Raw genomic sequence first — 13,202 nt, 5'->3', positions numbered from 1 at the left:
TAACAGCATTATGTGGAAATCAGGAAATATTTATTCAACAGAAAGATAAAATGCTCTTTTTCTAATAAGGACGCCTCCTTTCTTCATGTCCTACAGGTCATCAGCAGTTCTTAGGCAATATTAATCTCCTGATTCTGTGACTGAGCGAATGACTAGTCTGAAGGTCTCCTTTTGTTTTCAGAGCTGCTTGTGCTCGTGTTATCAGCACTGAACACACCTGAGCTAATGGGGCTTGGTGAGATGTTTGATAGGCAGAACTTTCCAGGAATTCAATGATCCTACTGTTGCCCTCTGTGTTCGCCCTTGGTGGGACAATAGTGGTGCAGATAGACAGACAATGATTAATGCCTCATCCCCGAGCAATTTCTCTCTCTGAAATCCCCTGTTGTCTCCAGCCCAGGATATTTTTGCACAGTGGAGAGACGAGGGCTGAGATAGGCAGAGATGACTTCACATCTGAGAGAGACATTTTCTCTTTCTGATCCCCAGAAATGAACCCCTTCTGGGTAGCCGCAGCTCCATGTGTGGTTAACTGGACTCCCAAGAACCGCTGCGGGACCTAGGAATGGGGAACTCTCTCAGCTAGAGGTTGTCTCTTCATAACGAGGAAACTTAACCCTTTGGTTTTGCCAGTTTGATGAGAAAGCTGGCAGATAATCTTGTCCTTTTCTTTTTTCTTACTCTTTTTGCATACCAGGAGGATCTCTGGCATTGGCAGCAATGCTCCCTAAGCCCAGTGGGTAAGCTGCAGCTAGGGCTGAGGACTAGGAGTGAAAACATGGTGGAATTAAACAGAGCAGGCCAAGGGTTTTCTGGAGAAATGTGGAAGTTTTCCTCCTCTGGCTTGAGGAGGAACATAAACAGAGAGCAAGATAAATAAATTGGTAATGCCAAGGGTTTTCTTTTTTAAATGCTTTTTGCCCTACATAAGTGACAGCAGATTTATGTTTTTTAGTGAAAAATCTGATTCAATTATCTATTTCTTCTGTTTTGAGACTGCCTTTTCCACTGCAGACACTTAAGTAAGAACGGCTGGTTCATACAGCATTCATTGATTCTTCAGCAGTTAAATTGAAATGGGTATGTCTCTTCGTGCTGTCGTTATTCAGTAATATGTCACCATGGAGAGTCATTTTTACCTCAGGTGAAAGAATGGAGCATACTGAAAAGCCATCTATTTCCTTGTCATCATTTATAAATTCTGATGCTTATTGCTCACTCACATACTTTATTCAGACCCATGAAGCACATGTGTTTTTCTGATTTCTACGGTAACATTAGTCCTTTGAACAAAGTTCAGACCTGCAGCTCTATTGCTTTTGAAAAATTGTTGATACAGTTTCAGAACTGTGATGGCCCTGTGCTTCAACTGATCAGCATATTAGAAATTAAAGAAATAGACTTTAGATTCCTCAGAAAGTTACATAAAGCACATGGAAGAGCAATAACTGCAGAGAGCTGTTAATGATCCACTACTCTGCTCAGCTTGGGCCATGGGTATGCTCAGACTTTCCCTGTGTGGGAAACTACTTGGACCAAAGCTGTGTAAGGAAGTGATATGGAGAGTGGAAACATGCATAAACTAGGAAAAGAAAATAAAAAGCATTTGTTAATACATTGGCACAGTTAAGCTTAGGAGACTCAAACTTAATCTCCTGCATTGTAGGTAAGGATAAATAAACAGCATTCCCATAGGCAATTATCCATTACCTATTTCAAAACTGGGCAATATAGTACTTAATTACTTCTAAGGTAGGGCAAACTCACTCCTTTGGATTTTTAATATATGTTTATTATTGTTGGCCCCTGTAATCACTGTAAATGACACAAATGTCCTGACTAAATGACGTTTGAATTAAGCCCCATGACATGCCCGCAACAGCCCATCAAACCTAAAGGTGCAAGCAATTACCAGTAATAGTCTGACATTTGGTTTTCACATTGAACAATGCTGGACAGCAAGAAATGGTGGAAATGCAAACAGTGATCAAATATCATGGTGATGAGAGATGCTGTTCAATCCCAAAGCCTTCTGACTGTTCCAGAAGGCTTACACCCAATGGGGCATGGGGCTGGACTTCTAGCATGAGCACTTCTAGCATGAAGACATTCCAGGTTTTAGTTTAGTAACACCAACTCCATTTGTAAGAAGTGTGGGGGAAAAATCCATAGGTATAACTTGCAGATTATGTTACAGTCTTCAAGGCAGTGTGCATGTACTTACTATTTTGTTACATCTGTATGGTTGTTCTCCAGCTTCTGTGCTTGGGGTAATTAGGCTAGAAGTCTGGACCAATTGAATATATCACTTGTGGTGAAAAAGATGTGACTTGTGCATCACTTGTGGTGAAAAAGATGTGACTGACAGTAAAAGTAGCCCACCAGTTTTGTTTATGATAAGATTTAGAAAGTTATCAGCAGTAGGAAGGAAGACGTTGAGCAGAATGACTACATCACCAGCAAATACTTAGGTTGGGAAAGATAAACACTTGACCAACCTCCTTTCACACTCATCATAAAAACGTAGTGGTGACATTATCTCTGAGCTTATCTTGTTCAAAGTAGCTTCTTTGAATTTCGTTGAAGCAGTTTCTGGACTCATTGGAGTCTGAGAATAACAGGTTGAAGATCACTGCTCTAAGAATTTTACCTCCTAAGAGAAACACACATTTTTGCAACCATGAATGAAGTTTCTCTCCCCTCTCCTCAGTCATGGAAGAGTGCAAAGAAGCTTTTCCAAGGGCCTGTTCCACTGAGATGCCATAAACTGTACAAATCTTCTCCTGCTTGTGAGATCAGGGAAAGCTGAACACAGACCCTTTTGTAGGAGGCACTCAGCAGATAAACTTGGAATATGCTACCTAAGCCGTTTAATAAACAGAACATCTTAAATCATTTTCATGATTCTACTGAAAACTAATAGGACATGTGAGGCAGTAGGAGCAAATGTGTATGTAGGTGTCATTGAATGCATATTTCAGTTTATTTTACAGTAAAAATTTTGAATTTTGAAATTATTCCTTCTACAGTAATGCTTTTGTCCACCTGTGAGTCAGAGGCTCCCTGCCATCACAGACCTTGATTTGATATAAAAAATCTCATGTGGCAAACCTATGAAGATGTATATAGCCATGAGAAATCTGGAAACAGATCTAGGTGGCTCAGGATAAGTACTTTATGAAGAAGTGGAATTTGTAGAGGTAGTAAATGTAACAGAAAGCTTGGCTGGGGCTTTTTTCACCTTGGGATCTATGGTCACCCCATGCAATATGAAGGCATGGGGCTACTGGTGTCATTGAGCTGTGGAGGAGGAGGAGGAGAAAGAATAGACTAAAGAGACCTTATCTTGAGCCTAATACAGCATCTTGCCTACTGACATTGAGCCAGTAGCTCTGTTAGTTATTGTGGGCTGTCCCAGTGGGGGTTCTGTCTCTTTCTTATTTTTTAATTGATTTTTACTTTTGCCACATTATTGTTAGTTTTGAAACCAACAGTTAAGCACTTAACAGCTATCTTTTAACCCATATGGAGTACTGGTTTCTGTCTAGCTTCTGGTCTAGATACTTTCCCCTCCCATCTGGTACAGCAAGAAGATTCTGCTTATTCACCAGAAACTTCTAAGTTGTTGGATCAAAATTTGAGCTCAGGAAAAGAAGAAATGAGAAAAAGTGAATGAAATTGAACAGCATTGGTCATGCTTTTTGGTTATAAAAGACCCTTTTTGAAAGAAACAATGATTTTAAGGAGAATTATTGAGACTGATTTTTGGAATTACTTGTCCCACTGCCCCACCCTGATACCCCTCCAGAGGTGTTCAGCAACAGAGGAATGTGATATGTCCCATGAGCAGGAACAAGAATCCCCTCATCACCTGGGTTGTACAACTTCACAGAAACTGGTGTTTGTGTGTCTCACTTCTAATACCACATCAGAATTTCATTATGAAGGGTAAAACTGTAAAACCATCCTAAATCCAAGTGAAAAATAGCATCATTACCTTTCCATCTTGTTCTGCATTATATTACTCCTCTCTACAATCCTGTCCTATTGTCTCAGCTTCTGTTGAAGTCCCAATTGTCAGAGAAACATACATGCCTATTCTATGGACACTGAGATGAAATAGGGATTCCTGGAGAGTGTGTTTCAATTTAATTTCTGGCAATAATTTCTATATAAAATAATTTTGATTCCTAATGCTATGAAAAAGTTTCAGAGAAGTAATTCAGTCTGCTTTTCAATTTATGAACTCCATCATTTCTGCTGCAGTATGCTATATTTGTAAAAATGTAATTGTGGCCAAACCTGTATAGTGACTAGACATTTGATCTTGAGTATTGTTGTACTGTGAATTATATTAGTGATATTTTTATTTCTCTATATGATAGATCAGGAATTCCTGACTCAAAAAAAAAAAAAAAATCCAATGACATTTTCACAGTTCTTATTAATGAAATATTAACGTGATAGTCCTACACATTTAACTTGATTCTTCTGCTTACATGGCTGAATATAATTCAAGTGTTGAAGGACACATGAAAGGCCATTTATTTTTAAGAATGTAGAAGTTTAATTTTTTGCTTCTATTCTATTATCCAACAATGTGTTTAAAGATAGTTAAACACCTGCTAGTCATTACAAATAAAGAAACCAGCACTGTTCTAAAAGGTTATTATTATGGAATAGCTGACTGAGGTGGGTGGGGGATGGGGAGAATAAATAATTTATTTGCAAGTGAAATCAAAAGCATAAACCAGTGTGGCACATAAAAATTTAGGTTTATTAATGATTCTGTTGGGGTCCATGAAGGATCCTATTTTTGGTAGTGATGACAAAAAGAAAAACTAATGCAAGTTTACGTCAAGCGCTCCCTGGAACTGCTGAATTGCTTTTCCTTTCTCACAAACATAAGCCTAAGATTTTGTATCTGTATAAAATTTTGAAACCATCAATCACGGAAGCAGCATCTGATCACAGAACATTTACAAAATCAATTTGTCATACTCCTATATGGATTTAGGTGCCTTCCTTGTTTTGGCGTTATTCATTTGCTAAATGCAGGAACGTTACTGTAATTTCTCAATGTTGTGTTACAAATTAGAAGGCTGGAATGCAGAATGCTTCTTTGTTTTTGAATTTGTCCTGGATATGGGAGGATTTGATTGCTTTTTTTTCCTGATGCATTTTTTTTGTGATGCCTTAGAAATTATGCTGTCTGATTTCCATCTGAAAATCATTTGCGATGCCCAGTTCCCATCACAGAAAATCCTTGGGAATGCCTTTGACAACAACATGATAGGCTTTTAAGACCTGCTTGCTGTGAGGAAATATAGTGATGCTCCTTCAAATGTTAAATTTCACAAAGGAAAGGACTGGATTTTGATGCAGCTCTCTGTGCAGTTACTACACTTAAAGACATGCTGGTTTATGACCCTTTCTGAAAGTACTTATTTGAGGGAAATTGCTTTGTTACACAAATGTATACAGTGAACTGGATACCAGTTGCTTTGAAGGAGATATGTAACATTGCCATATATGTAAGTGATAGGCCAGTGGTTGTCATATTTCCAGAAAGGCTCATCTTTTATTTATTAATCAACATGGAGATTTACTGTAGGACTTTGAAATGCTGAAAAATGCTAATGTTGAATAATGTGTCTGCTTTGTACAGCTTAAGCTTTTAAAATATTTCTAATGTGAGTATCTAATGCTAGAGACTGAGAAGTTCAGATTTTCTTTATCTTCAGAGATGCATGGACACTCTTTGTTCCAATAGCTTTTTATACGAGTTAAAATACGTATGCTTCTGCCTAGAAATGTTTAATGCCTGTGAACTATATTGAAATGCCTATGAATTATATTGAACTAGTTTCTAACCTTCCTCACCTCAACCATGAGTTTGGCACTATTTCAAGCAGTGCTTCCATCTACATCACTCATCTACAATCCAGGGCCACGTTCTCAGGGAGGGCTTGCTAGAGGTGGTTTAGATTTGGTGTGGAAGAAGCCCAAAACTTTATGAAAATTTGTTCATAATTGTCTGCTTTTTTGATACAAGTTTGCATGTTGAGAAATTCTTTGTTGTTGTTGTTCTTTATTGCAATTTAGAAATACCTCAAATGAACACTCTTCTTTCTAGGTACCCTATCAGGAATCTTGCACAATCACTATGTGCTGCTAAAACTTTTTAAGTCCTCTCTCTGTGGAGGGGTGAGATAATTGGTGACCAAAGGGATTGAGAAACACCTCCACCTCCCAAAATCTACTTTTCTTTCTTTCTTGGCTCATTCCAGTAAACACATAGGCCTTCAGGATACCTTCCAGCTAACGCAAGGAGGGGTTCTGACGGAGCATATGCCTAGAAAATTAATAAGAATGGCTTTAGGTTTGATTTTAGGTAACTTTTGCTTAGCTGCCTGGATGAATCAGCTAAATTTCTGAGTGAAGTGAAACTCTAAGCAATCTGTTTTGGATTCCTTCCCAGGCAGACCTATTCAGCCATCCACTTAATTGCTAGTGCATCTTCATTTATGTACCTCTATTGATTTTAATCTCAGATGATTTATATAACACTATAAGCAGGTAACAAACCAAACCAATAGCATTTCACTGGAGATGAAGATACTTACAAACTCTGTTAATACATCCAAAATCTGCTCATATATATGAGGCACCTCTTGCTGTGGTTTTGTGTTTAAAGTTTGTACTTATGGCTTCTCAGATAAACTTTTGTTCTCTTTTCTACTGCAGACTTTTTTGCCGTATTTTAAAGGTAAAATACATTTCCATTTATTTGACTCCAAGTCACCTCATGGCCTGCTGCCAGAGTTCTCTGATATTTGTTTTTCATTCTAGCTGTTTGTTATTTCTGCACTTATTCCTGAATGTGTGTAGAGTTCATTTGGCCTGAAATCAGATGCCAGTGTGATTAGGACCTTTACATAGTCGTGAGTGATGAGCTGTCACTGGCTTAATTAATAAAGACAGAGAGAAATTAAGTATTTATAGAGTAAGATTCATTTCACCCCTTCAGACCTTTGAATGAAATGAGTCCTAGACAATACTTTGTCCTGGAAAAGGGATTATTTGTTCCTGAGATCTGTCTGTGATGGAATTAAGACTGAGTATGCTCTTAGAAGACCACAGCTGCTACTCCCTTGACTCTGCTATGGAACGTCCTGGATCGGGATTAGACCTCAACTCAAGTGCTCCTGCTTATGTCTGTAACACTCTTCCAATAACTATTTAGAACAGCTTTAAACTAATGTCTGCAATGGTTCTTATGCTCGAATATTAACATAACTAACACTGCAATCAAAATAAGGGAGATTAACATTGCACAGATGAGCTGTCTGTACTATAGGGTCTAAGCAGTCCATTAACACAATACTATGCTTTTTGTGACTTTATTGCAAAGTATTATGTGATCGAAAAGTGCAAATGAGAGAAATCATCCTTGTCAAATGAATCCCATCTTATTTTAATTTTCCACTTCGAATCACAATTAACATGTATTATTCACACCTTTTCATTTCTCTGGCTATATTAAAGTAGAACAGATGCTTTGTGCAGACTGTCCAAGACTTGGAAATGGGCTATTGTTATTCATGTTTTTCAGTTGTCCTTCACTGTGGGCAATAATAGTATAACAGAAGGGACTCACAGTTATTGAAAGCAAAGTTAACAATTTTAGGAGTCTGTTCGCAGACAGGATCTAACCATTTCTTTATGCAGTTACCATGTGTCATATCAGACTGCTTATCGGGGGCAGCGGGAGAAGGAAACAGTGGATTCAGGTGGGAAGCACCTCAAGAAGGGAAGGCCTCCTTCTGTATCATTTAGGCTAGAGATTTGTGGCTCAAGTTCTATATTGAACCTATCTATCTATCTATCTATCTATCTATCTATCTATCTATCTATCTATCTATCTATCTATCTATCTATCTAGTGTTTTATCTGCAGCTGCATTGGCTACAGTGTACCAAAATGACATCTGGGATGAGTTTGGGGATAACCTGCACTCTTTATGATAGAACTCATCAGGGATTCAGTTCATATCTATAAATATATATGTAATTTTTTGGAGGAGAAAAGAACCAGCACCACATTTGTCTGCAGTTGCTCTTTTGTTTTGAAGGTTAGTACATACCACAGCCCAGCACCTGGGGAATGGCAAAGCTTAAGGAAAAGAACTGATATGACTCACTTGGATAACCTCAGCCTGTGGTCTCAGTTAGAGGGCTAGCTCTAGACTGAATTCATTCATGTGAAATGTATATATCTCTACGATGCATTCAAATTGTTTAAGGCCACCTAAGCTATCTGCACAGAATGTAGCTTATTCAGCGCTGAGTAGGGCAATGTTTTCCACAGCAGAACAACTATGCTATTTCTCCAATAAACTGTGGAAGAGCATGAACAAACTTTTCTCTAACAAAGTTGAAGAAAGAAGCTATCCGAGAAATACTATAGGACCACTGAAAATGCTGAAACCATTTTAAAAAAAAGTCTGAAAATATTAGTATCTTTTAGATCTGCTGCTCAATTATGACACTCCAGAATTGTGCATAATATCAAGTATCATGTTGAATTTGTGGTGGAAGTAGAAACACATTACAGTAAAGGTAGAAAACCAGATGCATTAGAAAAACATAAAACATGCAGACTCTCAGTTCTCAATCTGCTTTGCAAATTGAATTATACAAACTGAAATTACCCCTAACTCTCTATCAGCTCTAAGAAGGTCATCTTATGGAATAATTATATTAAATTGAAAATAATTATCATAAATCTTGGTTGTCAAAATGTACATACAATCCAGTGTGAAAATCGAATAAGTTACATTAAAATGTATTGTTTAGACAATGTATTATCTCCTTAGGTTTGAAAAAGTAATAGGCTGCTTTTACCTCTGATATACAAGGATCATCTCCAAGCGACATAAATGTGGCTGAAAAGTCACAGAAGAAGGTTTTTTTTTAGGACACCTTTTGAAGGAATCTTTTAGAAGAAGGAAGGAAGGAAGGAATCTTTTAAAGGATAAGGTTTCAAGACAAACTGGAATAAAGGTATTTCAGAAAAAGTAATGCAGATAATGATATACTCCTCTATGATGCTGTTCTTTTGTTCACTTGTTTAATACTGCAGTGGTGCTTTTGGCTTCTCCAGTAATGTCTTGTGCCGTTCTATATACTATATATAGTTTACTATATATAGTTCTTGTCCTGCAATGATAAATGTCTTATTGAAAGTACCCAAAATATTTCAAGTGAAAATTAATTGTAGAAGTCACCCTCACTTTAAAAAGCTCTGACTTTTAGTGCTAGAAGATGAATACAACCAGTTCTCATATCCCATCTGAGGGCGTTGTAAGTATACCTGAAAGAATAGCACCTTCCTAATCAAATTAACACCTTTTAATTTAAAGACTTGAGATTTTGTGACCCTCCCTTAGCGGATTTCCAGATCTATGTTGAAGTAGTTTTCCCGTTTGTTTAACATACCTATTGGTCTAAGCTCCCTTTTATCCCCTGGAAAGAAAAAGGTGTATGATATGAATCACCACATGCCTCTCTGTATCGGCTGGAGAGCATGTGGATGGCTAGTCTTTGATTAGATGTCAAACTGTTTCTCTAAACAGGATAAATTTTGATCTAAGGATATACCTGACACTTTGTTGAACTAAGATAACTGATAGGTGTTAACACAAGTTGCTCCTTCTTTGTTGATTTTTTTTAAACTGTGGGATATATTTTCAAAGGAAAAGAAAATAAAAGAAAATCAGTTTATTCCTACCTACATGAAAATTAAATTCTGCATGGAATAAAATAGGAAAGCTATGTTACTGTTTTCACAAGCACTTAGTGGCTCAATGAAGCCCAGCTCAATGGCTTAATGAAACCAGTAAGGCTTTATGTGAGCTCTTGAGCACATAACTCATCTGATCACAGTTGAAATCCCTATACTATCAGCCTGACCTCATTATTTTGGAAAGCACTGAGATTTCTCAGTCATTCTTGACGCTTTGTAACGTTAACTCCAACATTTTTGGATGAGAAACAACTTGTGTAATACTTATTTTTATTTGCCTGCTAGTGTGTTGCTGCTTAAAATTGCCCTGTATAACTAATTACAGCCTTAACAGTGGCACTAATTTTTAGGAAGAATAATATAAAAGACACCCACATACCATCTTTTAACATTGCACCTAGCCTATTAATCAAGGAACAATAGATCTGGACTCTGAGTATTGTAACATTGTTATTTTTAGAACATGCTTAGCTCTGGCGTCCTCTGTGTGCGCTTGTACAGCGAGGTCCCGGGCTGCCTTTAGGACCCAAGTGCAATGAAAATAAATACACAGACTGTCTGTACAGCTAGCGTTAAGACTGTCTTCCACTAGTCAAAAGAAATTATCCCAAGGCTTGCAGAGAAAACCTGCTCCAACGACGTCTGTCTGGGTATTTACACCTCACTCATTGCAGTGGTAGCAGAGTGCTTTAGTAAGAGTTGTGTGCACAGTGAAAGGAGACTATACTCATTAGTGCCTAATATATTGTTCAAGGTTATACACAGGATATAGAAATTTAATGAGAACTTAATGGGACTTCTACTACTACTGATTAAGTGTATCTATCATTCTGAGGATGTGAGTAAAACTGCTTAACACTGTAAAGTTAAGAAAAAATGAATGCCCAGTATGTCACTCCCTTCTGCCATTAATCATGTTCAGTAGCTGTGTTCCAGTGACAAGATTCTGACCCATTACTAGTGCAGTACTGGGACGACCACTACCAGTGGCCTGCTGATTTAAATAGTAATTAATCAAATTAACTACTATGACTGTTTTTGTTCTTTCTGTCATGTATGGCTTGCTGATTAAGCTAACTGTGACAAAAGTGAGAGTCCAGTACTTTACTGCAAATTTATCATCCATGGTGACTTGCCAAAATCCTAGTTCTGGAGCGGGAGAGGTAGAGCTTCAGAGATGGCAACTGGGGGGGGAGGCAACACATTGCTGCTCTGTTTTAGAGGGTCTGGGGGAGGTGGTTACCCCAGGCATGAGCTATACATCCTTAGGAGACTATAAGTTACTACATCTCAAAATGGTGATTTATTAAATCCTGACTTATTTACTGTCTTTTTAATATCTAACTGTTATCTTTTGGCTCAGGGGACTCCCAGGAAGGCATGACTAATTACCCCTGCATTTACAATGGACTCTGTAAAGGTAGGAATGGTGTTTTTGATCTGCTTTGTATCAAGCAGATATCATTCAGTGTCTTATCATCAATTTTCTTTGTCATGGGGCACCCTACCTCTAGTAATGAAAAGAATACATCAATGTTTGAGAGACTGGAGTGGAAGAACTAAGTCCAGACCACCAGATACTCAAAATACAGAAATAATTAATTCTCCTGTGTTCAATAGCAAACCAAATAATAACTGGCAGTTGCAAGTCAGCACATTCTAACTTTAAGTTGTTTTACTATATTACTTTACTTTTAAGGGGAAAGTATTTGTGCATGACACTGAAGACACTGCAGGGTTGGTGTTCCCCATACAGGTTATTTTGGAGGCTGCTGATGTCCTTACCATAACCTTGAAAAATCCCCAGGTATAACAAAAATGGCAAGTCTCCCTTGGGTGCCCTACATCCTGCAGTTTCCCCAAGAGTGTTGCTGTTATGCTGGGACTTACAAAGTGCTTCCTCTGGTGGAAGCTGACCTGCTGACTTGTGCATGCCCTGCAGAAAATGTGTCCTGGAGGACACCTGACCTTGCTCTGGTCCTTTTACCCTGTGTTGAGGTTTTGACCTAACCATCAAATGGTGTTTTTGCTTTTGCTTCTTTTCTGACTTCCAAGAATGGGGTGGGGGGTGGGTGGGGTGGGTTTGAGCTGAGAGGGAATAGGTAGAGGGAAAATCCTCTACATGTACCTACCTCACGGGAACGTAGAGCAGCATTCTAACCATAGCTAATGAGGTTAATATATTTTAAGCAAAATCATGGGTACAATGGCACTGTAAATACTGTTTAAGAAAAAAAAAAAACAAACAAAAAGAAAACGAATAAAAAGAAAGGAAGATGTAAACCAGCCTGCTCTTGTTCAAAATGCACGTATAGGATTGCTGTTGCTTTAATCTGTGACTTTTTCATAAATTTTACGGATTAAGTCTGGCAAGTTTTGTTTACAGAGAAAAAGAGTACTTGAATGTTGAATCCGAAAGATGTTTCATGTTTGATTGTAGCTCATTCATTCATAGCTCATAGGTGATTTTTTTTTATTCAGTTGCTGAGGAAAGTTACATAATTATTCCTATCTTAGGGCTTTTATTGAATCAAATTAGTAAACTATGTAATATTATAAATTGACATAGATTTGCATGAAACATGATTTGTCTGCTGGAAGTTCTATGAATCATTGTGACTGTTAGATTAAGGCAGATTAATTAATCATAATCTGCATCCTTAACAGTAAGTATAGAAGAATAAATTATGAGCTCATTATATTACAGTATTATTATTTATTTTTTGTTGTTGACTTGCTGATTTCACTTGACTCCAGCATTTGGTTTGGACCAGAGGCAAGCCTTCTATAACAAGCCCTTTGAGTGATATCTTGCAGATATTATCCCTTTTACTGATGTAGAAGCATCACTGAGCAAACAGCCTTTTAAGAGGCAACACTGAGACGATTTGTCCTAAAAGGTGGCCTACCCTGAAAGTTTTTATAGGTTTTTAATCTTAGCTCAAGCATTTTAGGGCAATTATTTCTGTGGAGAGTGGAGCGACGTACATAGTTATGGCTTCCTAAGTGCTCTCTTTTTGAAGACATTTTCCAGTTACTACTAATTATCTCAAATGATAGCTATGTGAACTTACTTTTTCCCTTTATGTTCTGTCTTGCCCAAAGGCTGTGTTGAAGCTTGATCAAATTCCTTCAGGCACTTTCAGGGTGGACTTAAAGCAATTAAAGCCTTTCAAAATATGTGTGAATATATGTATACTTAATGCTTCTCTGTGGCTCTGCTTTTGGAGAAGTTCTAGAGTTATAGGAGTCTGGAAGGCTATAAAAACTTCTAAATCACAGGGAGAATTTGTGCTCCTATACCTGTATTCTTATGCTCAGATTTTGTGTCTTTAAGGAAATCAGTTATCTTTAGTTTGGGATCATCTGTTAACTGTTGGTTTTGATTTGTTTCT

This window comes from Falco peregrinus, chromosome 4, assembly GCF_023634155.1.
Source record: "Falco peregrinus isolate bFalPer1 chromosome 4, bFalPer1.pri, whole genome shotgun sequence".
In the NCBI taxonomy this organism is placed as follows: domain Eukaryota; kingdom Metazoa; phylum Chordata; class Aves; order Falconiformes; family Falconidae; genus Falco; species Falco peregrinus.
This window is presented reverse-complemented; position numbering follows the sequence as displayed.